Raw genomic sequence first — 26,898 nt, 5'->3', positions numbered from 1 at the left:
TTATGCTGCCTGCGTGCTAAGGCAGGGTCTGGTACTGGGGTTTCTCAGGAGAGCCTGCCCCCTCAGGGGCTGACGTCAGCCATCGGTGAGATGCCTGTTGGGAGCAACCAACAGGGCAAGATGCAGAATGGGCTTTCCTCGTCCATCAGATTTAAGGAGATTAAATAGTAATGGAAATCGATATGAGTCTGGTTTGTGAGCAGAGAAAAGATTCGTTTAGGCACCCAGGATCCAGATGTTAGTTTCAGCATCACGAGCTTTCTGTCGCGTGGAGAAGCCTCCATTGAGATTCTCCTTGCCTTTCCCCCTTCTGTCCTTCCTGCTGTTCTACTTCTCAATCTAACTTAAAAACATGCCCGGGTTTAAATGCCAGCTATTTCAAAGCTACAGTGCGGCCCATTATCAGTCAGTTGTGCTAGACGTTTGTAGTTTGCTTTTCTGTCGATTGATCCCCACTTTTAACTATTCACCAAAGCTCACACACGTGGCGCTTGCTCGGCATGTGTTATATGCAGTCAGAGTTTGCAAGGATGAGGCTCAGTGGCTTGTTCAAGTAAGTGAATGCTGTGTATGAAACTAGAGACTAGGACCCAAAGTGGATGCTCACATGTACTGAGTACTTTGTGTTATAGTCAGGGTTTGTATTCCTCCACCACAAAACATTATGACCGAGAAGCAAGTTGGGGAGGAAAGGGTTTATTCAGCTTACACTTCCACATTGCTGTTCATCACCAAAGGAAGTCAGGGCAGGAGCTTACACAGGGCAGGGACTTGGAGGCAGGAGCTGATGCAGAGGCCATGGAGGGGTGCTGCTTACTGGCTTGCTTCCCCTGCCTAGCTCAGCTTGCTTTCTCATAGAACCCAGGACCACCCCAGGGATGCAGGGATGGTCCTCCCACAATGGGCAATGCCTCAACCCCCCTTGATAACTAATTGAGAAAATGCCTTACAGCTGGATCTCATGGAGGCATTTCCTCAAAGGAGGTTCCTTTCTCTGTGATAACTCTAGCCTTGTGTCAGGTTGACACACAAAACCAGCCGGTACACTTTCCTATTTGGTAGATTACAAACTACAGGGGCAGGGTGCATGCTCACTGGCTCGTTAGTAAGTGGTTGAGCTAATCTAAACACTTACTCCAGACATAGGAGACTTCTCTCATGGACTAAATGGAGAAAGAGAAGACTGGGATACCGGAGTTGAAATGAACAGCCTAGCAGAGACATCCTGTTGATAGCCCACTCAAGAAGCCGACAAACCCAGCAGTGGCTACCACCAATAGGCTTAAGGAGCCTTGATAATTTTAGAGAAAAGAGTCAGTTGTTCTTCCCCAGAGAATTGTGTAATAGGTTCTCCACAGAATGCCCCCCAATCCCCAGTGCTCACAAACATAAGGTCGTCATTAACCTTATGTCCCACTCAGGATATTGATGGTCACTGCCAGTTGAACAATCAGGGATACCCTCCAGATAACTGCAAAGGGAACCTAATGGAGACCAAGAAAGTTCACTTCTTCTCCATAAGCCATCTTTTTTTTTTTTTTGGTTCTTTTTTTCGGAGCTGGGGACCGAACCCAGGGCCTTGCGCTTCCTAGGCAAGCGCTCTACCGCTGAGCTAAATCCCCAACCTCACTTCTTCTCCAATACCTTTCTTACTGCTCCGATGCCGAACAATTGAGAATAAGAAAGGGGGTCTCTTGAAAGAAAACTGAATGTGTGTGTGTGTGTGTGTGTGTGTGTGTGTGTGTGTGTGTGTGCACGTGTCCATGCATGTGTGATGGAAATAAAGCTGAAGGTTTAAAATGGATTAGAACGGGGCTGGGGATTTAGCTCAGTGGTGGAGCGCTTACCTAGGAAGCGCAAGGCCCGGGGTTCGGTCCCCAGCTCCGAAAAAAAGAACCAAAAAAAAAATGGATTAGAACTGAATTTTTACCCAATGAAAACATTATTGGATAGATCTAAATTCACACTCAGAAGTACCAAGGAGAATCAACTGAACTTGATTGAAGGTAGTATCTGGAAAACACATTATACTGAAATCTCACTGAATAGAGACTGGTCAGTAATCTGGTTCTTTCTATAAGGCAAGACCTAGCCTAAAGAGGTAGGAATGAAAAGAATTTTGGAAAGGTGAAGGTCCTCTGGAAAGGGGTGTGTGTGTGTGTGCATGTGCAGGTGTGTGTGTGTGTGTGTGTGTGTGTGTGTGTGTATGTGCAGGTGTGTGTGTGTGTATGTGCAGGTGTGTGTGTATGTGCATGTGCAGGTGTGTGTTTGTGTGTGCATGTGCAGGTATATGTGTGCATGTTGGGGGTGTGTGTGTGCATGTGCAGGTATATGTGTGCATGTTGGGTGTGTGTGTGTGTGTGTGCATGTGCAGGTATATGTGTGCATGTTGGGTGTGTGTGTGTGTGTGTGCATGTGCAGGTATATGTGTGCATGTTGGGGGTGTGTGTGTGCATGTGCAGGTATATGTGTGCATGTTGGGGGTGTGTGTGTGCGTGTGCAGGTATATGTGTGCATGTTGGGGGTGTGTGTGTGCATATTTGGGGTGTGTGTGTGTGTGTGTATGTGGAGGGCAGCATCCATGCAAGTCACTTATTCACATTAATTCTGATGGATGCTGCCATGTAGCCAGCAAAGAGCAAATCACTTAGAATCTCTCCCTCACGGTACCGGTAAGCCTACATAAAAAGCATGTGTCCAGATGACCAGTAAATTATGGAGACCCTATATACCTGAAGGGAGGAATCCTTCACAGCCGAATGAAGTTTCGAAAATGAACTTGACACATCCTTAATGGTATGCAGAGTGGTTGCTGTGCCGCACAAGAACTTCTTCCAAAGAAGGTGTCCCATCTGTTCCTTTATTTCTGCTTCTACTGTTACTACCCGCCTTAGCTTCTCATTACCACTTATACAAATGAGTGCAAAATCCTTCCGCTTGCCCCCCACCCCCCACCTTTGGCTCAGTTCATTCTCAGTAATACCTCAGCCAGACTCAGAAATCTACCCTTGGGCCAGAACATACAGTGATTCTGTTGTTAGAAAAGTCTAAAGGTCCTAGTTCACCTTCCAAAGCCAAGTGAGATTAACCCAGTCTCTCCCTACCCTGCGATACACCCTAGTAATGCTACTGGGCACAGGTTTGTGTCAACAGCCATTGAGTTGCTGGCCAATCCCAGAACATGAATTGCACAAGGCACTGTTGATACTTGTGACAGATATAATCTGCCGTGCCTGCGATGCTCTTGTCTTATTTCTAGACTTATTTTTCAAGGACTGAAATCTTCATGAATTATAAAACACATTATTTAAAGTAAAAAAAAATTTAGGCCATCTCATGCATACAGCTAACATCAACGTAAGTAAAATGTCTAATGTATAGCCTTCAACTGAGAACAAAGGTCGTAGCAGCATTTCTCCGCTAGTGAGGAGATTTCACTCCTTCGCCCAAGTAGTAGCTTAGGAAAGAACCATAACTAGTTAGAGTGAGACTACCTATTGATTGGATTTCCAAGGCGGCTTTCAACGCAGTCTGTCTTCCAAAGTGCACTTTGGAATCTGATAGACCTAGAAATGCTACTGATGTTTCTTGGTCCACCTTTGGCAGGTTACAGAGTCATTTGAGCCACACGTCTGTCTTTTCTAAATTAAGTACAATAATATTGACACCCCCTAAGTATTGTGATATTTTTTGATATAGCACGTAAGTCGCCTAACGTGGCTATTTGGATTCATAGCCCTCTTCCTGCTCCGCTGCTGTGAGAGGCACTCACATACAGTTTGAGATCACATATGTTTTTGCCCTTGGTTGGTTAGCTCTTCACTTCAAATTACAATTCTCTTGTCTTCTTTCTCCCCTTTCTCTCTTCCTCTAACATCTTTGCTTCTTTCCTTTTGAGCTCACAGCTCTGTTTTTAGACATTTGTGTGACAAGGTAACCCAAGGATACCGAATTATTCTTCCAAGTCTTTGCTCTCCTCCCATATTGGAATTCCGCTTCTGCGCCCTGTGCCAGGGGAACCACATGGAGTCTCACAGTGGTTGGAGGTACGTTCTAGTTCCACTGGTGCTGGCCTATGGTACGGGTGGTTAGCAGCCTCTCCGCTCCTGTTCTACACATTCTTTTGCATGCTTCCTACACTATAGGTATGCGCAGCTCTTCTTACATCATTACTGCAAGCCTCCTATCTGCTGAGCACTTGTATAATTGCTGGTGCCAGGCGATAAGCGAAGACTTTAGAAAAGTCTAAAGGTCCTAGTTCACCTTCCAAAGCCAAGTGAGATTAACCCAGTCTCTCCCTACCCTGCGATACTTACAAGGTTACATTCAATCCAAATGTTGGCATTAGATGTAGAGCCCAGGAAGGTCTTGTCAGTGTTAGGGAACTACAGCTGACCTATAGATTCATGAGTTAGAAAAATAAGACATTTTTATTATCATTGTGAATAACAGAATCTTTGATATGGGGGGAGACTGAATAGAGTTACTACTTATCTGAAATCCTTTGGTGTTTATAAATGGCACCTATGGAATCTAACTTGTACTCTTTAATTCACACTACCGTCGGCAATTGTTGGGACAGGGCTGAGAAAATGAAGGAAGCTGAGCTAAGGTAACATCCTCATCTTTCTTAGCTTCTTGCGCGACGTTTTTACTCAGTCGGGAATTAAGTTAGTCTCTACTGCGCATGCTTACTGCGTGAGGCGACTCTGCAGAGCTAAGACCTCCGTTACCTCTGTGTCTGCTGTTTGCTTTCGCAGGTACCCCATTTCTACCTGTCCTCCCAAGATTTCTCTAACCCACCTCACTTTCGAGTAAGCGCTCAGTGTATTAACTTCACCGGGTTCCCCGCCCCTGGTGAAGAAGTTAGATCTTAGGAACGTCTGTGGTCTCTAAGGTCTCCATCAGAACTCTTCACACAGGCCAGACCCTTGTTAAATGTTTATTGGATTATTTAAGCCACACACGGAAAAACTGACAAGCTCATTTCAGTAGTTGGCGCTCCTTTGTGGGAGCCCTCTATTTTGTACTCTATGCCGTAAGAATTTTAAGGGTTTCTTTTTACGATCTAACACTGGTAATATTTTAAACTTCCATGTATCAAGAACCAATTCCAGATAGTAGGCTGTACTATAAAATGTTAATCCCATCTTCTTGATTCTACTGTGGGACCCTGGGGCAAGCCACATTGCCCTCTCTAGTTTCAATGTTGTAGCTACAGAGTCAAGGGGTCGGACCAATGACCTCAGAGCTCTACTTTGCAGAAGCCCCCAAATTTTGATTCCATGATTTGTGAATCAATTGTTAAGTTAGCGTCTGACATACACACCCGGTTTAAAAACAAAACCCCCCAAACAAGTAAGCCCAATTACAAAACTACAAAAAGGAGAGGAAAAACTAGGAAAATCACATAGATTGCAGGGCAGGCAGCACCCACATTTCTTCGCTGACTCTTTGGCAACCCCCGCAGGTAGTAGCATTGGTTAGCGATGGTTAAGCTCTTTTTCTAGCAGGAACATCTGGTGAGACCGATAGGAAGCCACAGCCCCAGGGTCTGCCAGGCCAGCAGGACTGTGGAGCATGCGCAGAAGTCGGGCACAGCCTGATGTGAGAAGAAGATAGTGGGCGGACAGCAGGCATTCCTAACTCTGGTTCACGGTGAGGCAGGATTTGACTCACTGAATTCCAAAGTCTGGGGAAAACCCTAACCGGGACCAAAAATGGAAATAGCAGCCAAACTTTAGTCTACACTAAATTCAGATATGCTAAAGTATTTACCACATGCCTTCCTGGTTGCTGCATTATGCCTGGATGTCCTTTGAAAGTTGCTTGGAGTATGCCTAGCCTCAGATTGTACTGTACCCATCAGAGGGACAGGTTGAGCATGGGGGCTACAGGGAACGCCTGACCTTTAAGGGACTTAGCTCTGAAACAGCCTTGGCTCTGAGGTTGCCTGCTCCACTTTAGCCAGCAACTCACATTTTAAATGTGTTGTGTAGGTATGAAAAAGAAGAAATGCCTTACTGGCTTTGAAAAGAAATGTTTAAAACCAGTGAAGCAGAAGACTTAGGGGCCTTTTTTCTTTTTCAGTCTCTTTATTTGAAATTCTCAGGTCTCGTACCTATTAGTGTATTTATATATTTTTTTCAGTAACCTGAGAGATACAAGAATATCCTTGAACACAGTCATGCATTCAGGGGAATGATACAAGTGGAGTTTAGCACAGGTCTTTCCACACCGGGCCATTTAAGCGACTGCAGTTACATGATCACAAGTGAAGGCTGAAGTCAGGCATGAGTGAGATCGCACAGGGTGACCTTATATCTGGTCTCTCACTCTTTTTATCTGCCTTTCATGAGCTTGGTCAGCTTAGACAAGGGACAGAGGGGAACTCTGTAATTAAACCCATTACAGACTACAAATGGTGGTGGGCTATCTGCAATCTCAGCAACTGGGAGATAGTAGCAGGAGGATCAGGGGTTCAAGGCTGGCCTTGGCACATAGTACACTAGAGGTCAGAGTGATCTACAGGGAAAATATCTAAAAAGAACACCAACCCTCCAATCCTCCCCCAAACAACAGCAGCAGCAGCAGCAGCAGCAGCAGCAACAACAACAACTCCCAGAAAACCAACTAATAACAGACAAAGGAAAAAGAAGGATGGTATTACATGTGGGTTAAAGGAATATGAAAGCAGTTTGCAGCAAGTTACTAAAACGGAACTATGATACTACCGTGGAAGTCAGATCAAGCGAATAGGGAACACCCTAACACCAATAATGGATTAGGTAGATGCTGCTGTCAGGATGTGTCACACAATTAGAGACAGGTGTTACTCTATCTAAAGGGTGGGCTCTTTATTGCTCAATTAGACTGCAAAATGGATTAGCTTTTGGGGGCTGCTATTATGAGACAGGTTTGTACCTGACAGGAACCTAATAAAAATTTGGCATGTAACCGTCTTCCAAGTCACATTGGCGTCAACGTGAAAGCTCTGGAGTTTCTTTATTTCTTTTAAAAATCTTTCCATGTTCTGGAATGTCAATGCCCACAGGATGGTGCTGAGCACGTGGGAAGAACAGGATCCCAAAGTCCTCACTGTGTTGGAATCACACGGCAGCCTGCTGATTGGTGAGTTTCACTGAGGTGGGCTGGAGGGAATGTCTGAGGTGCCGAGTTTCTCACATGCAGTACGGTGATGCCAACACTACCAGTCTACGGGTCACCTAGAGTAGACATGCTTTAAAGGATGACAGAAGGACAGAGGGAAGGCCTTGATTCCTTCTAGAATTGAAGAATGGAGAGCCAAATTATAAACCCAGACTGTTCATTTCAGAACCCTTACATGCAAGAGACCAATGTCCTGTTCTCCAAACTTGTATTATGAAGCTCTTTGATTTTGGTAGCATAGCCTTTATTTGAATATAAGCATACACAGAAGTAAGGTAAGTTCATAGGAACATTCCCGTGGAGTCAGTTCCTTTACTTGGCAGTATACAGCACTGCCTTTTGCTCTGTGTGTTCACAAATGTTCACATTTATTGACAGCAAAGAATCTTTCTCTCTCTTAACCACATTTGTGGGCATCTTTCTTTCTTGTTTTTTTTTTTTTTTGGTTCTTTTTTTTGGAGCTGGGGACCGAACCCAGGGCCTTGCGCTTCCTAGGTAAGCGCTCTACCACTGAGCTAAATCCCCAGCCCCTCTTGTTTTTTTTAATTATCTTATTCTTCTTTTATTTGATTTTTTAATTTACATTTCAAATGTTATCCCCTTCCCAAGTTTCCTGTCCATAAACCCACTATGTCATCCCTCTTACCCCTTCTTCTATGAGGGTGCTCCTCAACCCATCCAACCCACCCCTTCCTGCCTCCCTGCCCTGACGTTCCCTTACACTTGGTACGGGGTGAGGGGTGAGCCTTGGCAGGACCACGTGGACATCTTTCTATCAATCACATCATCATCCAGTTGTAACAGTGACATAGAGATGAGAATGGGACTCTGTAGGGGGAATAGCTCAAGTTTCTAGTTTAGACATTTAGCTTTGTGGTGGCTTTCATAGTCAAGGAGAAAAAGCCACCGTACTGCAGAATGACAGAGATAATTTTGTGGCATGAGAAATGTACATACTGAGGACCAGCACCTGAAATTTGGGGAAGAATTCCAGGGAGTCACATGACTTTGGCATCATGAGCAGTACAGATGGGAGTCTTGGCTGTCACAGTTGGTAGTTATGTGACCTTGAGTAAACTACTTGTCCTTGCCAAGCACCCGCCATCTGATTTCTAAGGTGGGAGATGAAAAGAATGCCTGAGAGTTTTCACATTGAGTCCTGGAGACAATGCAAGTAGAGTTTAATGCAATACTCGGTACACACAGGAGCGCCATAGACTTTATCACAGAGAGCTGGCAGCCCGTGTAAGTGAGGCCGCAGGGGCATGCCGAAGGGTGTGAAGAGCTGTGAGTTGAGCACGAACCACTTCCACTGATGTGGAAAAGTTAAGTTTTGCCACTGAGGAGGCAAAGCAAAGATGGTCAGCGCAAGAAGAGACTTGGGGAGAGTTTTAAGGAAGGTATGGTCAGTGGGGAAGGATGCCGCAGAGCTAGTGAGAAAAATGAAGAGGCGGAGAGGGCAGGGGGATCTGGCATGTAGGTCAGGAGGGATCTCAGGGGAAAAGCACAGAGGTCTGGCTGTGTCTGGGGGAGTGGGTGAGTTCGCTCTGAGCAGGCAGAATGTACAGAGATGAAGGACTTAGAAAACGTTAGCGTGTATGGAAAGCAGGAAAAAAATAAGAACTCTGGGTGAAGGATAGCCAGTATCTGTAGGGGGTGGTTCTGATGTTTTGATCAGGATTCTGTCTGTGAATGCTGAAGGTCCTGTTCCCCAATTGGTTCTTGATCAATCAATAAAGATGCTAGTGGCCAATGAGCTGGGTGGAATAGGAGGAACTTCCAGTTTTCCTGCAGGCAGGCTAGCATACGCAGGGAGGAGAAAAGATTTGTCATGCTTTAGAGGGAGAAAAAGTCATCAGTCATGTGAGATCTTGGGTGAAGTGGCCATCAGCCATTTCCCAGACTGGGCCTGGGGTAACATGAGGGGCAGATTTAGGGTGCTGAGCTGGGATTAAGAAGAAGGGCACAATAGCTGAGGAAGGCTTAGAAGAGTCCAACCATTGAGCTAGAGCATATCAAAAATAAGCTAATGTGTGTGTCTTTCATTCATGGATCCAAGGGAACCTGGGCAGGGTTGGTAGTGCGGTCCACTGGAACTTAAAGTGAGGTAGTAAAAACTACAAGTATCCTATAGGAATGAACCTGAGCGTGCCCCAGAGGTTGGGGGGAAGACTTGCTTGGCGCTTAAGTTTATTTACATTTATTTATTGTGGATGTAGGTTGCATGTGTTATGCATGGATACCGCAGTATACATGGGGAGGTCAGAGTTCAACTTTCCAGAATCTGTTTTCTCCTCCCACCATGTGGGACTCAGGGATCAAGCTCAGGCTGCTGCCAAGCTTGGTGGCAGAACCTTTACCCACTGAACCCTCTTGCTGGCTTGCTTGGTAATTCTGATTGCCTTTCTTAAAGCGTAAGGAACCCAGGACAGTTGGAGCTAACTTTGAGATGGATAATCTTTCTGTGAAAGCATGTACGTATATGGAAGCTGTGTGGATTAGACTTGGGCTAGACTATTCTATGGGCGAGGCTTGTCATATATATGACATGTCACTGTCCAGATAAAAACACGCAGACCTATAACTTAATAGACCACCTATGTCTAGAGCACTGATATGCCTAGCTTAGCTGCTAAACTTGTCTGTGCTGCTGTGATGAACTGGGGCCTCTCTTTTGCTACCTGGGTATGCTCTGACTTCTCACACTTCCTGACAGGGCTTTGTAATACACATAGCCAGTACTGTGCCTTATCTCCTCTGTTCTGGTTCCTTGTTCTAGCCTCTTGGTCTCTGTACTGCTGCTACCCAAGACTCAGAATGTCAGTGGCCCAGAAAAATAAACCAGGACAGACAATGCAGGCAGACAGCACGTTGCCAAGTCTAAAGGCAGGTCTGTGAGGTAGGGTGAGGATCAAATCTCCCCATTCAGGGAGTCCTGGGCTTGGAGATCAATGCATTTCTCTCATCCGTGGCTCTTAAAAGAATGATTGAACATGAAAGAAGAAAGCTGATCCACTGGCCCCAGGGCTCCAGAGAAAGTTCCACATGCTAATACCCAAGAGGTTGGACACTGAAGCTTTGCTGGATAGACATGTCTACAAGACAAACAGCACTATTTGGATCAAGAACATCACATGGCGGCTATAAGGCACTCTAAAAAGCCCAGAGTGGTTTCACATTCATCAGCCCATTTGTCAAGGGCTTTAGGTGATGTATAGGAGATGCCTTTTACAGATGGAGCCTATGAACCTGAGTTATACTATTGCTTCTGTGGAAACTGGAGGGCTAATGTGCTCAGACTCTGGTTGGGAAGCAAGGCATGGTAAGTCCTCTGTTGTACAGTTGCAGCAAGTGGGGAAGGTCTAAGCATAAAAGGCTCTGATGCTGGAAGCCCTCCCTTTTAAGTTCAGACTATGCTATAGGTACAAATTCTATGAAAGAATAAGGAGGCACATAAGCCCCAACAGTTAAGATAATTGTGCCTGAATGTTGCCATAGAGTGAAGACAGTTGTTTGTCATGACACTAACTAAGCCTCATTGACTTCGGACTCCTGGAGTTTTCAATTATAATTCCCAGCTTTTGGCTTAGGGCAGACACTGAAGAATTCATATCTCTATATTTTTTTGTCACAATATCTATCTATAAGTCATCTATCTATCTATCTATCTATCTATCTATCTATCTATCATCATCATCATCTATCTATCTATTATCTATCTATCTGTCTATTTATTATCTATCTATTTAATCTATCTATCATCTATCTATCTATCTATTATCTATCTATCTATCTATCTATCTATCTATCATCTATCTATTATCTATCTATCTGTCTATTTATTATCTATCTATTTAATCTATCTATCATCTATCTATCTATCTATCTGTCTATCATCTATCTATTATCTATCTATCTATCTATCATCTATTATCTATCTATCTGTCTATTTATTATCTATCTATTTAATCTATCTGTCTGTCTATCTATCTATCTATCTATCTATCTATCTATCTATCTATCTATCTATCCATATTTATCTATCTATCCATTCACCTGTTTTCCAATCAGTTTATATGTGTGTGTGTGTATCAGTCTATCCATCATCTTTGTCTGTCTGTCTGTCTGTCTGTCTGTCTGTCTATCTATCTGTCTGTCTGTCTATCCATTAGTGGGGATGAAATAAAGGAAAGTAAAGTGCTTTGCACTAGATGGTGTCTTCATCTCCCATGAAATAAGAGAAATGAATTAAGATTTAACCCAGAGAAAAAAATGAGATATTCCAAACTCTGATGTATTAATTAAATCACGGAGTAATGAATAATGACAGTAATAATAATAATAATAATAATAATAATAATAATAATAATAAAACAATGGACAGTAAAGAACGTATAGTAAGAAATGTTTTCAAAACACATGGGTGACCAACCCCTGACACCAGAGTGTACAGAGAAACTTCAGCTAAGGTGTCCTTGAGGATACAGAAGATGCTTTTCAGCCTTAGGCATTGGTTGGACCACAATTTAAAAGGATAGGTGTGTCAATGCAGATAACTCTAAACCATGGCTGGAGAGGGGTAACACCAACGATAGTGATTATTACAAAGGAATCTATTGTCTGCAAGTGTGTGAGTGCTCTCTTAGCCAGCCTTTGGCCTTTGCAGCTTCATCTGTGATACACAGAAAGTAACTCTGTGATCCCACTTGAGAACTGTTACTTGCCCTGGGAAGCTGTGTGGGCTATGGGTGGAACGACTCATAAAGGCTTTACACAGAATGTATAAAAACATGGTTCAAGGGTTGGGAGATTTTACTGAATGGCTGTATTTTGCTGCTCCCTCAAGTTTTGGGTTAAAACTATGTTTAAAAAAATTCAATAAAAGGAAATACATTTTCTACTGTCTTCTAATTTACAAACTCTACTGAGATCATGCTGACCCTAGAGCCCCGTGTTAAACATTTCTTCTTGTTTTGATTTATTTCTTTAGTGCAAAGCTCTTTCATGAAGCAAGGGCTTAGATTAAAGATGAAGAAAGGATCCACTGCAGCCAGAATAAGGTGCTGAACAGCACTTGCTATCATTCACATTTTCCAGCTCTCCCAGTGATGTGAAATATATTTAGAAAAAGGACACGTGACCTCCTCGTTCTGCAAGTACATGTTTTCTGACATTCATGTAGCTATCTGGTTGTTAATATAGCTCACTGCTCTCTCCTTAAAACAGAAACTTTAAATGCTACTATCAATCAGAAAGATGTTTTTTACATGTTTTTAGTCTCAGTCGAAAAAAAAAATTCTCAAACCTCTGTTTTCAGAAGGTAATGAATACTTTGAATGTCAGTTCTATTTATTTGATATTTAAAAACCATGTCCTTTCTCAGAACCTCTAGGCATGTACATAACTTTATTCACTGAAGTACTTCAAACAGATAACTGCACCATAAAGTCAAAGTTAGCAGTTTACAAATGAATAACTTATGTACTGCCTGAGTCAAGCATTTGTATGGTAGTCAAAACTAAGCATTCACTTAACACATTCACTTAACAAACCTCAGGTGTAACAAACCCCAGACCTACCCTCCATCTATCATCTATCTTTCCTTCCACCTACCGATCTATCCATCCATCCATCATCCATCTATCCATCCAGTCATCCATCCATCCATCCATCTATCCATCCACTCATCCATCATCCATCCATCCATCCATCCATCCATCTATCCATCCATCCATCTATCCATCCATCCATCTATCCATCCATCCATCTATCCATCCATCCATCTATCCATCCATCCATCCATCTATCTATCCAGTCATCTCTCCATCCACCCATCTATCCATCCAGCCATCTCTCCATTCATCTATCCATCCACTCATCCATCATCCATCCATCCATCCATCCATCCATCCAGCCATCCATCCATCCATTCACTCATCTATACATCTACTCATCTCTCCATCCACCCATCTATTCATTCATCTATCCATCCACTCATCCATCATCCATCCATCCATCCATCCAACCATCCAGCCATCCATCCATTCACTCATCTATACATCTACTCATCTCTCCATCCACCCATCCATCCAGTCATATATTCAACCACCTATCCATTCACTCATCTATTCATCCTCTCACACATCCATCCATCCACTCATTTATCCACCTACTCATCTATCTATCCATGCATCTACTCATACATTGAGCCATCCACTGTCATTTTCACTCTTCAGCTACTAAGTGTGTCTACTGTACTCAAGGAACTCTTTTGGTGACGTCAGTAAACAGAATCCCAATATCACCAGTCATTGTATTGTAAGAAGGGGAGACAGCTAATGGTCAGAGACAAAACACATTGTGTGTTATGTCAGAAAATGGAAGTACAATATGGAATTGGGAACCCTGAGAAGGAGCGACAGTAGATGGGTGCTCAGAGGTTTCATTTGGAAGATTTGAAGAGCTTGAAGACAGTTAGAGGAAGGCTCAGGTAGAGAGAGCAGCTAGCACAAAGTCCCTTCAAGGAAGGGACAAGCCCATTGAGTTTTGTTTGAGGAATAACAAGGCCAATGGGTGAGTTCACTGTGTAGCTGCAGATGAGTAGGGTTCAGGTCAGAGAGGTGATTGGTGGCCTAGTGTCTAGAAGGTCCCTGCAAGGGCTCACTTTGAGTCTGAGGGAAGTGGGAAGCCAATGCCTGCATATGAGCAGAGGTTGGGCATGCTCTGGCCTATGCTTCAGAGGAATCATTCTTGTTCCCGTGTGAGAATAGCTAGAAAAGAGGCCATTTCAGAGGCAGTAGAATTCATTTAGAGGAAAGAGGATTGTGTCTTGAGTAGGAAGCCAGAAAAAAGGTGGCAGAAAATGGCCAGATTTGAGCTACATTTTGAAGGTAGGTCAGCATGACCTCCTGAAACACAAAATAAAATGTTCTTTGTCCTCTCATGTGGGCCTGGAGCTTGCCAACCTGTGACTAGAGCTGTGTGATGCAGCTTTCACCCCGAACAAAACTGTGCTCGCCTATCCCGTGTGGGAATTTATGGATGACTGTCAGGATTAGTCATGAAGGGACCCATTTCAAATGAGGGATCCAGGAACATCAAAAACCTCTGTTCCAAAATTGAAGCTAAGGCAGATGCACTTGATTCCAGGAACAAAAGATACGCATGTGGAGGGATGCCACTTTTGAATGTGTTTCAGGTTCTGGTACTCTCATTGGGCCCTTCTCCCACAGACCAGGGCTTAAGATGAAAAGGCCTACATCATCAAAGTGTTCCAGGAAGGGGTAAGAGAGGGCACTGCGGACAAAAGGAGTTAGCCCCGAAATGTTATCAGCAAGCAGAGATGATGTCATACCCGATATTGGTGCCCTCAACTCTGGGCATTGGCAGTTGGCGATGATACCCATCTTGGCAGCTTCAATGGCACTGGCAGAACATCCACTTGGCATTGGTCAAGGCGCCCTTGGTGAGAAGACACTGAGCACTGCCCCATGAGAACAGCTATTGGGACCTTCAACACCCTGGGCACCTGTATCTTTGAAGCAGCTTTTGTATGTCATGAGTAGTTGCTTGGCATGACTTTTGCATAAATACTGGTGGCCTGATTTTAAGCTTTGGTGACAAGAGCTATCACCACAATTTGCTAGAACAAGAGAGGCCGAATAGCATAGGTGTCTGTGGCTAGCCCGTGTTCTAGTTAACGGTGTGTGTACACTGTTGAGAGACAGCCTTAAGGGAGGTTCTGAAGACCCAGACCTTATGGAGAAGTGTTGCTCTGCAGTCAGGGCTTAAAACCCATTGAGAAGTTCCTGAGTATGTCCTTCATGGCAGGAATGGTGGCGGATGCCTGTCAGCCCAGCACTTGGGAGACAAAAGCAGGAGGATCTTGAGCTCTAGGATAGCCTGGGATATATATTGAGACTCTGTCCTCCCAAACAAACAAACAAACAAACAAACAAACAAACCAAAAAACCCAAAGGCTAGAGATACAGCTCTAAGGTAAAGTATTTGGCTAGCATGATTAAGGCCCTAGTCTCACGAGTTAGCACCACAAAAGCAAAAAGCACAAGCTCCCTCCAGACACAAACAAAACCAAACCAGCACACAGGCGTAATCCCTGCCCCTAGGCATGCACTCGTACCTACATGTACACATGCACAAACAAACAACTGAAGGAAAGTCTTTATACTTACATTTCCAGAATGATTTAGGAAATGTCCCTATGTTTGGTGTGGGAACAGTGGGCATGAGACAGCTCTGTTGTTAGGGACACACTTGGAGACTCACAGTCTTCCCTTGTTTTTAAGTTCAGAATATTAAATGACTTCAGTCAAGGGAGTGACTGAGAATGGTCAGCTCTACTGATGGAATCTCTGCCAGAGTTAGCGGTCAAAGCCGTTTTAAAAGCTGTAACTTATTCAATTCAGTGAGAATGTTAACACGGGGAATAAATATGTAACAAATCCCTAGGTGCTATCTAAAAGCAAAAGGTTACAATGTCCCTACCTTCAGGAATGAGTAATTTTCTTTGGTTTACATTAAAAACATTAAAAAAATTTAAAAGTTAGAATTTCTCTATGTTGTAGAGAAAGAAAGATTTGATTGAGCTGGGAACATTTGAGAGTTCCTTCTATATCTTGTCTTGGGGTAAAAATATGTGTGGGCAGGGACAGGGAGGGAGGGAAGGAGGGAGAGAGAGAGAGACAAGAGACAGAGACAGAGAGAGACAGAAACAAAAGAAACAAAAAGACAGAGAGAGAGAGAGAGAGAGAGAGAGAACACAAGAAGAGAACACTCAGCCAGCCAGCCCTTTTTTCTTATCATGCTCAGTACTCTCATGCAACAGTCTCAAGTGGCCCCTTCAATGCCCTAAAATACCTATTCATTCTTTGAGACTGAGTTCAAGAATCATCCATCCTAGCATCTAGAAGTCCTTCTCCGATCCCATGCATTTAGTTTTCTCTCACAGGATTTCTCCACATAATATTTTAGATCTGGATACACCCATCTCTGTCTGCATGTAGGGTAGAACTCTTGGAGGCATAGACCAAGCCTTTTCTGTTTTCCCATTCTTGTCTCAGAACCTCCCACAGGGCCAACAAAGAACCACAATGTGATGGATTGGGTGGATGGATGACAGCTGACTGATGGCTGTTGCGGGCTCTGTACTTGCAGCTAGCTCGCTGCACTGGCTCTCCTCCCTGGATCTGAGCCCAGGATGCGAAGGTCCTAGTTCTACGGCGAATTGTTACTTTGCGACTACATCATGTAACATTGAGAAAGAGTGTTCTGTCCAAGTGGATGCCAGTAAATGCTGACAGACGATGGTGTAATTGAGCCCCAGAGGCAAGAGGCAAGGGGAATCAATCTTTTCTACATTTCCTGTAATCATCTTTTATACACTTGTGTGGGAAAATTTCACATTCCAAAGTTTCTGTAATACATTTACTTCTTAGAATTTAGAAAAATCGGAAAATACATGCCCCTGCCACCAAGCAGTGGCTTCTAAGTAAAGAAAGACACAAGGGTTAGAACCGAACATGCATTTAAGGGAAGGCTTTTAACCTGTCAGAACTCCCACGATTCATAAATTGTAACCCTAAGAATTCTTTAAAGTGCATCTGTTTGGCACGTACTCCATCATGGATTCTGAGAACAAGAAGTAAGGCTGAAACGTGTTTCCTCTGAAAGGCTCTGCCAGCTTCTTGAGCTTCAGAGTCCCTAGGAGCAGCCGTTATCTGTTAGCATTACAAAGGAGAGAGAAAGTGGAAGTTCTGACTATTGGAAGTGAGGTCAGTAGAGAAATGAAGATTAACAAGAGTGGAGGATAATAAAAATGACCACCGGCCTTTCCCTAGTGGCAGATTAACTGGGACATAATCCCAGAGAGCAGAGACATGCCACTCTAGCCCAAAGGACACAGAGACATGACATGACACTATGGGCCACAGAGCGCAGAGACATGCTCCTTGGGTCCAGAGAGCACGGAGGCATGCCATTAGGGTCTACAGAACACAGAGATGTGACACTCTGGTCCACGTGGTACAGAAATGTGTTGCTTGGTTCCACAGAGCACAGAGGTCTGCTACTGTGCAGACAGAGACTGTGGGGGAAAGCAGGTAAGAGTACAGACTCTGTACCGGGCAGAATGGCTTTAATCCTGGCTTTGCCACTTGCTTGCTTAGGCAAATGACTTAACTCTTCTGGGGTTCAAGTTCTTTACCTGGGACACAGGAACTTAAATGTAAGAGCTACGTGAGTTAATTGAGAATCAATCCGATGGCATTTAGCAACATGGCTGGCTTATGGAAAAATATGTTTGCTATCAATGGAAGGGCTCACTCTGCAGTGTCTTTCCAGCATGTGCAGGATTGTCTTAGGACGTGTGGATTCTCAAAAGTAGACTGCCTCTTAGGACTCTTTGGGAGTTCAACTACCAGGACAGAATCCAAAGGCTAATGATGGGTGGGAGGACTTCACCAGTCTTGAAATCAAAAAGTCCTGTTGACCACCATGCTCACCGACCAAACAAGCACAAGTAATAATGTGCAAGGACAGTGCGTTGAGCTTGGGGTGGAGAGATACTAACTGCCACAGCTCACTTGCAGGTGCTTGTTCAGACTTGTTTTACCTAGAAGGACACTGTGACGAATGAATTTCACGACAGGATTAATGGTACTAGCTACATGTCAGAGGATGGTTATTACAAACAAGAAAAAGAATTAGCATACCCATCTGGCTAAGTCAGCTAAACAAATGCTTTGGTCATTTTTTTTTTTTTTTTGCCTTGAGCATCGTGAGCTGTTTCAGAAATCCCACAACAACGATGCTCTCAAGGTACACAGGAATAGCAGTTTGAATCATCCACTTCCTCCTCCAGAAACCCTCTCCTAATCCCCAGGAGGAGAGGCCTCACCCCAACCTTCCAGGCAGAATCCAAAGACTGTGATTTTGCTTCCGTCCGTCCTTTTTGTGTTTTCTCCCTTGCACTGTATTCTAAGACCCATGCGCATGCCTAAAGCATTTGCAGCCCCACAGAGCATCCATCTCACATGAATGCTATGGATTAAAAATAAGAATATCGGGGTTGGGGATTTAGCTCAGTGGTAGAGCGCTTGCCTAGCAAGCACAAGGCCCTGGGTTCGGTCCCCAGCTCCGAAAAAAAAAAAAAAAAGAATATCATCAAACTGTATTCAACCGTCGAGGAAACGCATACGGTTAGGCATCAGTGGCTTGAAAATGGCTTATGCAAACTGGTATAGCTTTAGAGTAAATTCACATCCTTGTGCGTTTCTATGGCATCAAATGTCATTGTTCATGCTCAGAGCCACAGTGTCAAGGTTTAACTCAGCTCCTTCTATTTCCTTCCATGCCGCATACGTTAAACCTTTGCTCTTAAAGTGATTCTCTTGGCTCTCTTGGTCTTGTCCTATCGGGGCAAGTTGCATCACCTCCGAAACATAGAGGCATGCAGCTCTCTCGGCATCGTGCTAGTTCGTTTAGTCATACAGGGAGGCTCTAGTTATAGCTTTAAACCCTGTCTTTCCTCCTTCTGACGGGTGAGGCAATCACCCCAAACGTATTCCAACACGCTTAAGTTAGCGGACGATGACAAGGGAATTTGCGATTTTCTTCCTTTCCTTTCCAGATAGTGAGTAATCAGAATCGACTAGCGAGAGAACTTTAAGCTTTCCCCGTCACTGTGATGTGCCAGTCCGACACTCTGATGTCTGCAAAGGCATCCCCTTGGGTTACATCTGTCCTGTGGAAGAGTGCCATTGGAAAGCCATTGAACACTAGCAGGGGGCCTCTAATATCGACTGGGTCTAAGTACCAGGTCCTTCATCTGCACTGTGAGCTGTGCAACTCAACCACGACGTGGCACAGTGCTTCCTGCCACTCTATTCATTTAAGGAACAGAAATTGAGGATTAGAGGACGTAAGTAACTTGCCGAAGGTGATGTAAGTGGTAGGCGGCTAGACTGGGATCAAATTGCGTTTGGCGAAAGACCACGGGTGTTCATGTTTTTGAGCCCCTGCAAAACTGCAAGTTCCTTAAGACGCTGTAAGTGGGTTATTTAGCTTACTCACCTCAGTGCCCCTCTTAGCATCCCTTGATTTGAAGGACAGTACTTAGACCATATGGGGAGGTTGCTAAGGACCTCAGTTAAATGGTTTTGGTTGAGGCTCAGTTTATCTGTCTACAAAGCATTCGTATACCCCCATCCTTCCCTGGCTACTCTCCTAGTTTCATATGTCTTTACCCCGAATTCTATGTGTTTGTTGCCTTTTATAGGCGTAGTATAATCTGCACGAGGACAATGACCTTGTAAGGACTTGTTTCCTTCCAAATTCTCAAAAGCTAGATAGCACCTATCATGTGGCAGGCGGCTCCTAAGTATCTATTCTATGAATAAATAACTCGGGCAGTTTTATTTACTGCTTATGCCCAAGAGTAGTAATTTTAAGAATCATTAATGCGGCAAGGAATCTCACACATTTCTCCGTTCACCTTCAACCTTTAAAAAAAATACAGGTAGTAGATAGAAATAGAGTACATTCACTAACCCAAGCTCCATTTAAGTGACTCACTTACACTACGGAGTCACTTAATTGGCACAACATGCCTACAGGGTAAGAAAAGCATTGCCTCCATTTATAGGTGAAAACAGGCAGAGGAAAGTTTTAGAAACTTGCCCATGGTTGTACAATTAGACACAGCACAGCCAAGACTCAGACTTGGAATCCGGCCACATTCCCTACCATTACTGTATACTGCTCTCTGGTTTAATCCTATCAAAATGCCATCTCCGTGGGGTTTAATGCTGTGAAGATGGGTCCCACTCTCTTCTGGAGAATTCCCTTCCATCTCATTCATTTCTCCCTTCTTCTCTGTCCAGAGCAAAGAAGAAATGAATGAGATTAATTTACTCACTTCTCTCTCTTCTGTGAGGCTTTCTTTCCTGGAAGTGATGTCTGTTGTCAGTGACGTCATCTCTATGGCTGCCTCTGAGGATAAGCAAGACCCTGGAGGCTGCTGGACAGTTGACCTGACCTACGTGAGCCCTCATTCTCCCAGCTGTCTCTTTGCTGCCTTTTCAGGTCTTTTGGATCCCTGCCATAGTCTTTCCTGCCCAGCCTCAAGAATAGAGTTGAGAGGTCTGTGCAAGCCTCGGAAGCTGCCTTTTGAATCCTAAGATGAAGGCCGATATTAGAAACACTCTTGTTCTGACTTTCATCTTTGGCTTCTTTCCTGTCTTGTCCCCCTTTCTGTTTCTCCCACTCCCACTCATGCCCCAGCCCCGGGCCTGTTAAATAGCACAGTATTCACCCACAAGGTCACAAGTGCGAGGGGCTAGAATTTACTTCTGGTTCCCTTTTCAGGGAAAGGACACAGGTAATAGGTCAAGCAGGATATTTAGAAACAGTCAAAACTGTGATTGTTCCTTGAAAATATATACAAAACAGACAAATTGCTCAGACAACTACATCCCTTTTATCCTCACTGGTGCCTACAGCCTACGTCCAAGGTGCTCAGTGCTCCTTAGCTAACAGAGGTGAACAGCTCCAAGTTGAAGGTAGACAGCTGCTGGCGAATAGCACTAGCCCCACTTTTAGGCTCACCCCCTCACCCCCAAGAATGTAGCAGCCATTTTTCTTTCTGACTGCACAAAAATTTTGGGCAAAAAACAAACTAAAACAAACCAATCAACCAACCAACCAACCAACCAACCACCACTACAAAACAGGTGTATTATCCTCCTCACAGCTAACAGTTCTTTAAACATCTATTGACCCCAACTGCTGTGGTTATTTTTGCACTCTGCAAATAGTGAGATTTGTCATTGCAAAGAGAAAGAAGGGATTTTAGGGAGCTCGGGTCATTGCTTCTCCTAAATATTCCTAAATAACCAACTACTTCTTGATCTTCACCTACAAACAGAAGGTGTGAATGATGAGAGAGGAAGTCTCTAGGAAGTTAAGGCTACCACCCTTAAGGGTAATTTGCTCACAAAGGAGCGGCCCTGCTGATTTGTAAAGCACTGGAAAGAAAAGGCACTGTGTCAGGAAATATCTTTAAAAGCATCTTCCTTCCCCATTCAGGATGGATCTCTAATCTACTCTATTGTGCGGCGGCTTCCCTCAGTGTAGTAATCAGGGAGCGAGCTTTATTATGGTCCAGTACTGGACGGTCCATGCTTATAATGAGGACAGCACAGCAGAGATGTTGGTTTTGAGTGACAGCGACAAACTAGCCAGTAGGATACAGTGGTACCCCAGAGAGGTCGAATGGCCCATGTCCTGAGTCGTGTCTTAAAGAAATTTGTCCCTGGGAATGAAATGAAGTCGCGGCAGCTGACGGGCAGAGAAGAAACGGTGTTTGGGGCACAGAATGGCTTGAGTCTCAAGAATTCTGTCATCTTCTCTAGCACAGTGAGTTTATGCTTCTCATTCTACTCTGCAGTTCAGCGAGTGGCATGAACTTGAGTCCAGGGGAGTCCAACGTGGTCTAATGTGAGTGACCCATTTCTAGGCCTGACGTTCCACAGAAAACCCAGGGTGACCTTCCAGTCTCCTAGCTCTCCCGCTTTGGGGCATGGTTAGAGAACAGCAAGATGGGACACATGGCTGAAGCGACCCTAAGCACACAGAGAAAAGGCTGGGACAGCGGACCTTCTTCTTCTTCTGTGTATAAATGAGCAGTCAGCGTCAAGCGCTAAACCACCTGGCACTTCTGATTTCTACACCGGCAGCAGTTCATTCCCCAGCTTATGCGGCGTGCCAGGCTAAGGAATGACGAGAAGGAACTCAGTGGCTTGCTGCTACTTCAAAATTTATAGACATCAAATTATATAAGCCTTTGACCTTAAAGGCAATCATTCTTTCTCCCTTCCCTAGTCTCCAATGGCACCAACTCCTTTTCCTGAGCAAAGACTGATTTTTAACAGCCTTACAGCAAATTGGCTGCTTTTTCTTTGTGTATTCCCAGTGTTCTGTGCCTATCCATTGAGTTGTTTTTTAATAGACACTACAACATATCACATATTATGCATGGGTATATATGTAATATACTATATAACATAATAAAGCATATCATTGTATGTGTAAAGTAATAAAACATGTCACTGATACACTACAATATATATATATATATATATAATACACTACATATATTATCCATGGCATATTATAAAGGGATGTGAATTGAAAACATATGTATGACTATGTATACATATACTACTTATCTTAATAAAATACATTTTTTGGTGAAGTCAAGAGCTATGGGTTATTTTCACGTTGTTCTGTATCATAAGCCTGTGCTAAAGAAAAGATCTGGTGTGCAGGGACCCTCTTAGATTTTTGTACAATGAACAATGCTAAGTTAAACAAGATGCAGGCCACTTCTGTTTGAACACGGGGGTTCTCTTTGGACATGTTAATTGGATGTCTTACGTGGGTTTCCTGGGAGGATAGATCTATAAATTCAGAGGCAGAGGTTTGTTGGTCACTCATGTGTAGGAGATAGCAGAAACTCTGGTGGGGTGTGGTGAAGGTGTCAAGGGATATTATGGGCAGGAAGAGGAGAGTGTGAACCCCCAAGTTCTTCAGAGTGTCTATGTGAAAGAGAGGAGGTGAAAGAAACTAGCAAACACCAAGGCTGGAGGCTTTGGAGTTCTTTTGTTCCCCTGTGTGTGAGAGGTAGAGCGATGTGAGGGAACTGTGTGAGAGGGGTAGCCCCAGGTCAGATCTTATGAAGGGACTTAATAAACATCTATTTATTGACTGGTAAGTGTGGGGCTCTCAAGTGTTCCCAAAAAGATGGCCATAAAAGTGAATCTTTCCCAACAGATATATACAACCAGTGTCATTCCTATCAATCACTACAAAATGACTTTATCACACAGTTTTGGGGATGATGCCTAGAGGCTGCTGGGCCATCCTGGGGTCTTCTATTAGTCTGACAAAGTAGGCAGCATTTCTGTCCCAACTGAAAGGTTCCTAGATGCATAGGAAAGCCATCTAGATTAAGAATTATTGCTAATAAGTTAGCTGTATGTAAACTATGTTTCACAAGTCAAATCTGGCCTATTGCCTATTCTTGTCATTAAAGTTTTATTAAAACACACACTCTCTCTCTCTCTCTCTCTCTCTCTCTCTCTCTCTCTCTCTCTCTCTCTTGCTTTCTGGGGGCTGTTTTTACTCTGTAACAGAATTGAATGGCTGCAAAGAAAGATATATGGCTAGTAAAATCTAGTCTGATTTTTTACAAGAAAAAGTTTGCCAAGCCCTGGTATGAGGGAGCGGCATACTTGCTTGTTCTAGAACAATAAAGCAATTTTTAACACTGCATAGAGCCACATAGACCCTGCCACACCAAAGGCAACAAAATGCAGAAAGTAGAATGCTCTGTGAACTCAGACCTGAGCCCTGTGCATCTTCTTTAGGTTAGGCCCCCTGCCCCTCCCCCCACTAAAGTGATATATATGCTCATAGGAGAGATTCTATTTTATGGTGTCTTTTTAATTGATGCTCAGGCCAATCCAGGTGTCACAAAGATGAGGACAGCAACAGGAGGATAGGGGGAGGGGAGATATAAGTAGAAAGATGGGGCACGTGGAGAACGGGTGATGGGAAGGGAGGAGGAAAAGTAGCACCGTCAAAAGGTACCACGGGGTTGTCTGTGCCCATGGCCTGTGGCTTGTCATCGCTCTTCTGAAAAATCGTAGAAGAAATAGGAACACGTTTCTGTCATTTTTCTAAGTGACAGGCGAATAAAGCCGAGCCTGCCTTTCCAGACTTTTAAAGGAATTACACTGGTTCAATGCTTTTCCCTAAAGCTGATACTTGTCTGTTTGAGCCATCGAGATCACCGCTAAGAAACATTTGAGACTTTAAGTCCTTGAAGAAGCTAGAATCTTCAAGGGTAGGGGCATGGTGGTGGCAAAGCTTATATGAGACAACACTGCTTCTGCAATTCTCCATCCCACTCCTCAAACAATGGGTGATCTCACCACAGGAAGAGTCCCCTCTTCCTCCTGTGATGCCTGGTGTAGCAACGTGCTTTATTTTGGTTTCTTGCCATGGCTCCCACCAGACTGCGTCGTCTTGTCCTTAAAGGGCTTTGAGCCCAGACTCTTGGATATCTCCCTTGCTGTTCACAGGTAGGGTCTCACTCTTATTGATTTTCTCAACTATCAGTTCAGGATGTCTTTTAACTGTCTAGCTTCACTATCTTTCCAGAAATATATCTTTGTTTCTAACAGCTTTAAGTCCTAATAGAGCTTGACCATGTTTCCCTGGGAGAAACAGGAGAGGGCAACGTCCACACAAGGAGGTTTAGACTGAGGACAGAGGGGCTGGGAGGTGTCTTAGAAATCCATTTCTCCTAGACATACTTTATAATGATGTAGTTTTTGGTCCAGTTCTCCTGCCTATTATCTCTGGGGTGAAAATGGAAAAACCCAGCATCAACAGCAAGGAAAGTCATTTTTAATTCCCTCAGACTATCATTGTATTCACATTAGGTGATTTGGAAACCATATTCATGAAGAATATGAGACATATAGCTTATGCTCATGTGGATGGTGATGGGGCATTACCATCCACATGGGCATGCGCTATATGCAACCAGAATTACTGCAACCCAGAAGTTCAATGTAGATTTGCATACATTGACTTTGCAGTCTGAAGCTCAATGGTTCAATAAATATAAATCAACAAGCCCATAAATACAACTTTTGGGGAAAAAAACCATGTTCGCTTTCTATCAGTGTCTTAAGAGCATTTTCTGGTGACTGGCTCCTGATGGAGAGAATATGGGAAAAGGATGGGATGCCACTTTTGTGATTATTTAAGGTGACTGTGAGTTCCATCTTGCCTGCTCTACTCCCTGTGTGAGATGCTCTATAGAGGGGCCTATACAAAGGAATTAAGGAAGGTTTGGTCCATACCCATAGATACCATATGCTCCACCCCTGTAAGAGCTAAACCCCTCCTATAAGCACATGTGTGAAGTTAGAAAGCGCACGCTTCCCAGCTTAGCCTAGAGATGACTGTATCCCTGGGAGATATCTTAGGATGGGAGATCCAGTCACGTGACACTGGGATCCCTGCCCAACAGAAGTTGCAATTTGGTACTTGGTGGGAAATTTGTTATGTAGCTATATAGAATCTTATTTTTCTCTTGAAATAGGGATAGTTTTATCTTTTGAACTAAGTCTTACGGTGAGGCTAAAAAAGGAAGTGACTTAATTCAATCAAAGGTGTTTGGGATCTGTGGTAGTTTAAATGAAAATGTCTCCTTCCCCATAGACAATACAGAGTGACATTATTGGAGGTGTGGCCTTGTGGGAGGAATTGTGTCACTGGAGGTGGGCTTTGAGGTTTCAGAAGTTCAATCCAGGCCCAGTATCTCCTTGCCTTCTCCTGCCTGCCAATTTAGATGTAGAACTCTCAGCTCCTTCTCTAGCACCCTGTTTGCGCGCACACTGCCATGCTCCTGTCATGATGATAATGGACTAAACCTCGGAAACTGTAAGCCAGTCCCAATTAAATGTTTCCCTTATGAGAGTTGCTGTGGCCATGGTGTCTTTTTACAGCAATAGAACGTTGACTAAGAAAGAAGTTGGTACCGGGAGTGGGGTACTGATGTGTTAAGCTGGACCATTTATTTCTTTGGAAGAATATCAAACACTTTGGAACTTCAGACTAAAAAAGTAATTGGACACTTTAAGTGGGGCTTAATGGGTCATCCTTGTAGGAACATGGGAGACAGTGGTACTGAGGGTGTTTTGAACTGTGGCGGGGGGGGGGGGTCTGGCTCAAGAGATTTCAAAGGAGAAGAATATTAGTATGCAGCCTAGAGATTATTCTTGTGAGATTTTGGTAAAGAATGTGGTTGCATTTTTCTCTGAAAAGTCTGCCTGAAGCTAAATTGAAGAGAGTTTTTTGGGTTGAATTTGCAGAGATTTCAAAACAGCCCAATGTTAACTGACTGTGTTACATTGTTATTAGTGGCCAGTCTTATGGATATCTATAATAAAAAGAAGCAAGTCGCACAGGGAAAAATAAAGAACGTACAGTTTGAAGGGAAAGGGGCATTAGGAAGATTAAATAGATTAAAGAGAAGCCTGGTGCTAAATGGAATGAAGGGAGTGGTAGTCTCGGAGTAAGACCCCATGCAGCTAATTTTCCAATTTGTGAAAAGGAATTAAAGAAAGGCTTAGGGCCATGTGTGGTGCTGTATAGCTTTAATCGAAGCACTTGAGAGACAGAGGCAGGTGGATCTCTGAGTCTGAGGGCAGGCTGGTCTACAGAGGGAGTTCAAGGCCAGCCAAACTTTTAGTAAATCATAGAAAACAGAAACGCAATTGAACAAGGGGCCACATTTCAGCCCTAACAAGCAGCAGAATTTGGCAGCTTTGGCCATGCAGTACTGGCTTTAGAGTCAAGGATACAAGAAAGGGGTTATGGAATCTTCCTCCATGAGTAAGGAAGCTGCTGAGGGCTGACCTGTGTCATGCATGGAGGCCTAGAAAACCATTGTGTGAAGGTGAAGCCTGGATTGCCTTGGAGATCCAAAGATGTTGAACATGCCAAAGTTGTGTAATACCTGCTAAGGAAAGCTGATAAGAGGAAGTGTAAACAGCCCAAAATGAAGAAGTGTGTTGCAGACAATCTAAGATGAAAAGGGTTGGAGATATAGACAAAACTTTGACATCAGACATG

General features: G+C 43.8%; 1 protein-coding gene across 12 annotated transcripts in view; it reads right to left on the bottom strand.

Annotated features, from left to right (window-relative positions):
- Nucleotides 1–26,898, bottom strand: part of Anks1b (ankyrin repeat and sterile alpha motif domain containing 1B) — a 1,165,946-nt gene that overhangs the window by 299,057 nt on the left and 839,991 nt on the right. The window lies entirely within an intron of this gene.

This window comes from Rattus norvegicus, chromosome 7 (genome assembly GCF_021556685.1).
Source record: "Rattus norvegicus strain SHRSP/BbbUtx chromosome 7, alternate assembly SHRSP_T2T, whole genome shotgun sequence".
NCBI lineage: Eukaryota > Metazoa > Chordata > Mammalia > Rodentia > Muridae > Rattus > Rattus norvegicus.
Note: the sequence above shows the minus strand (reverse complement) of the source record. Positions and strands in the feature narration are given on the sequence as shown.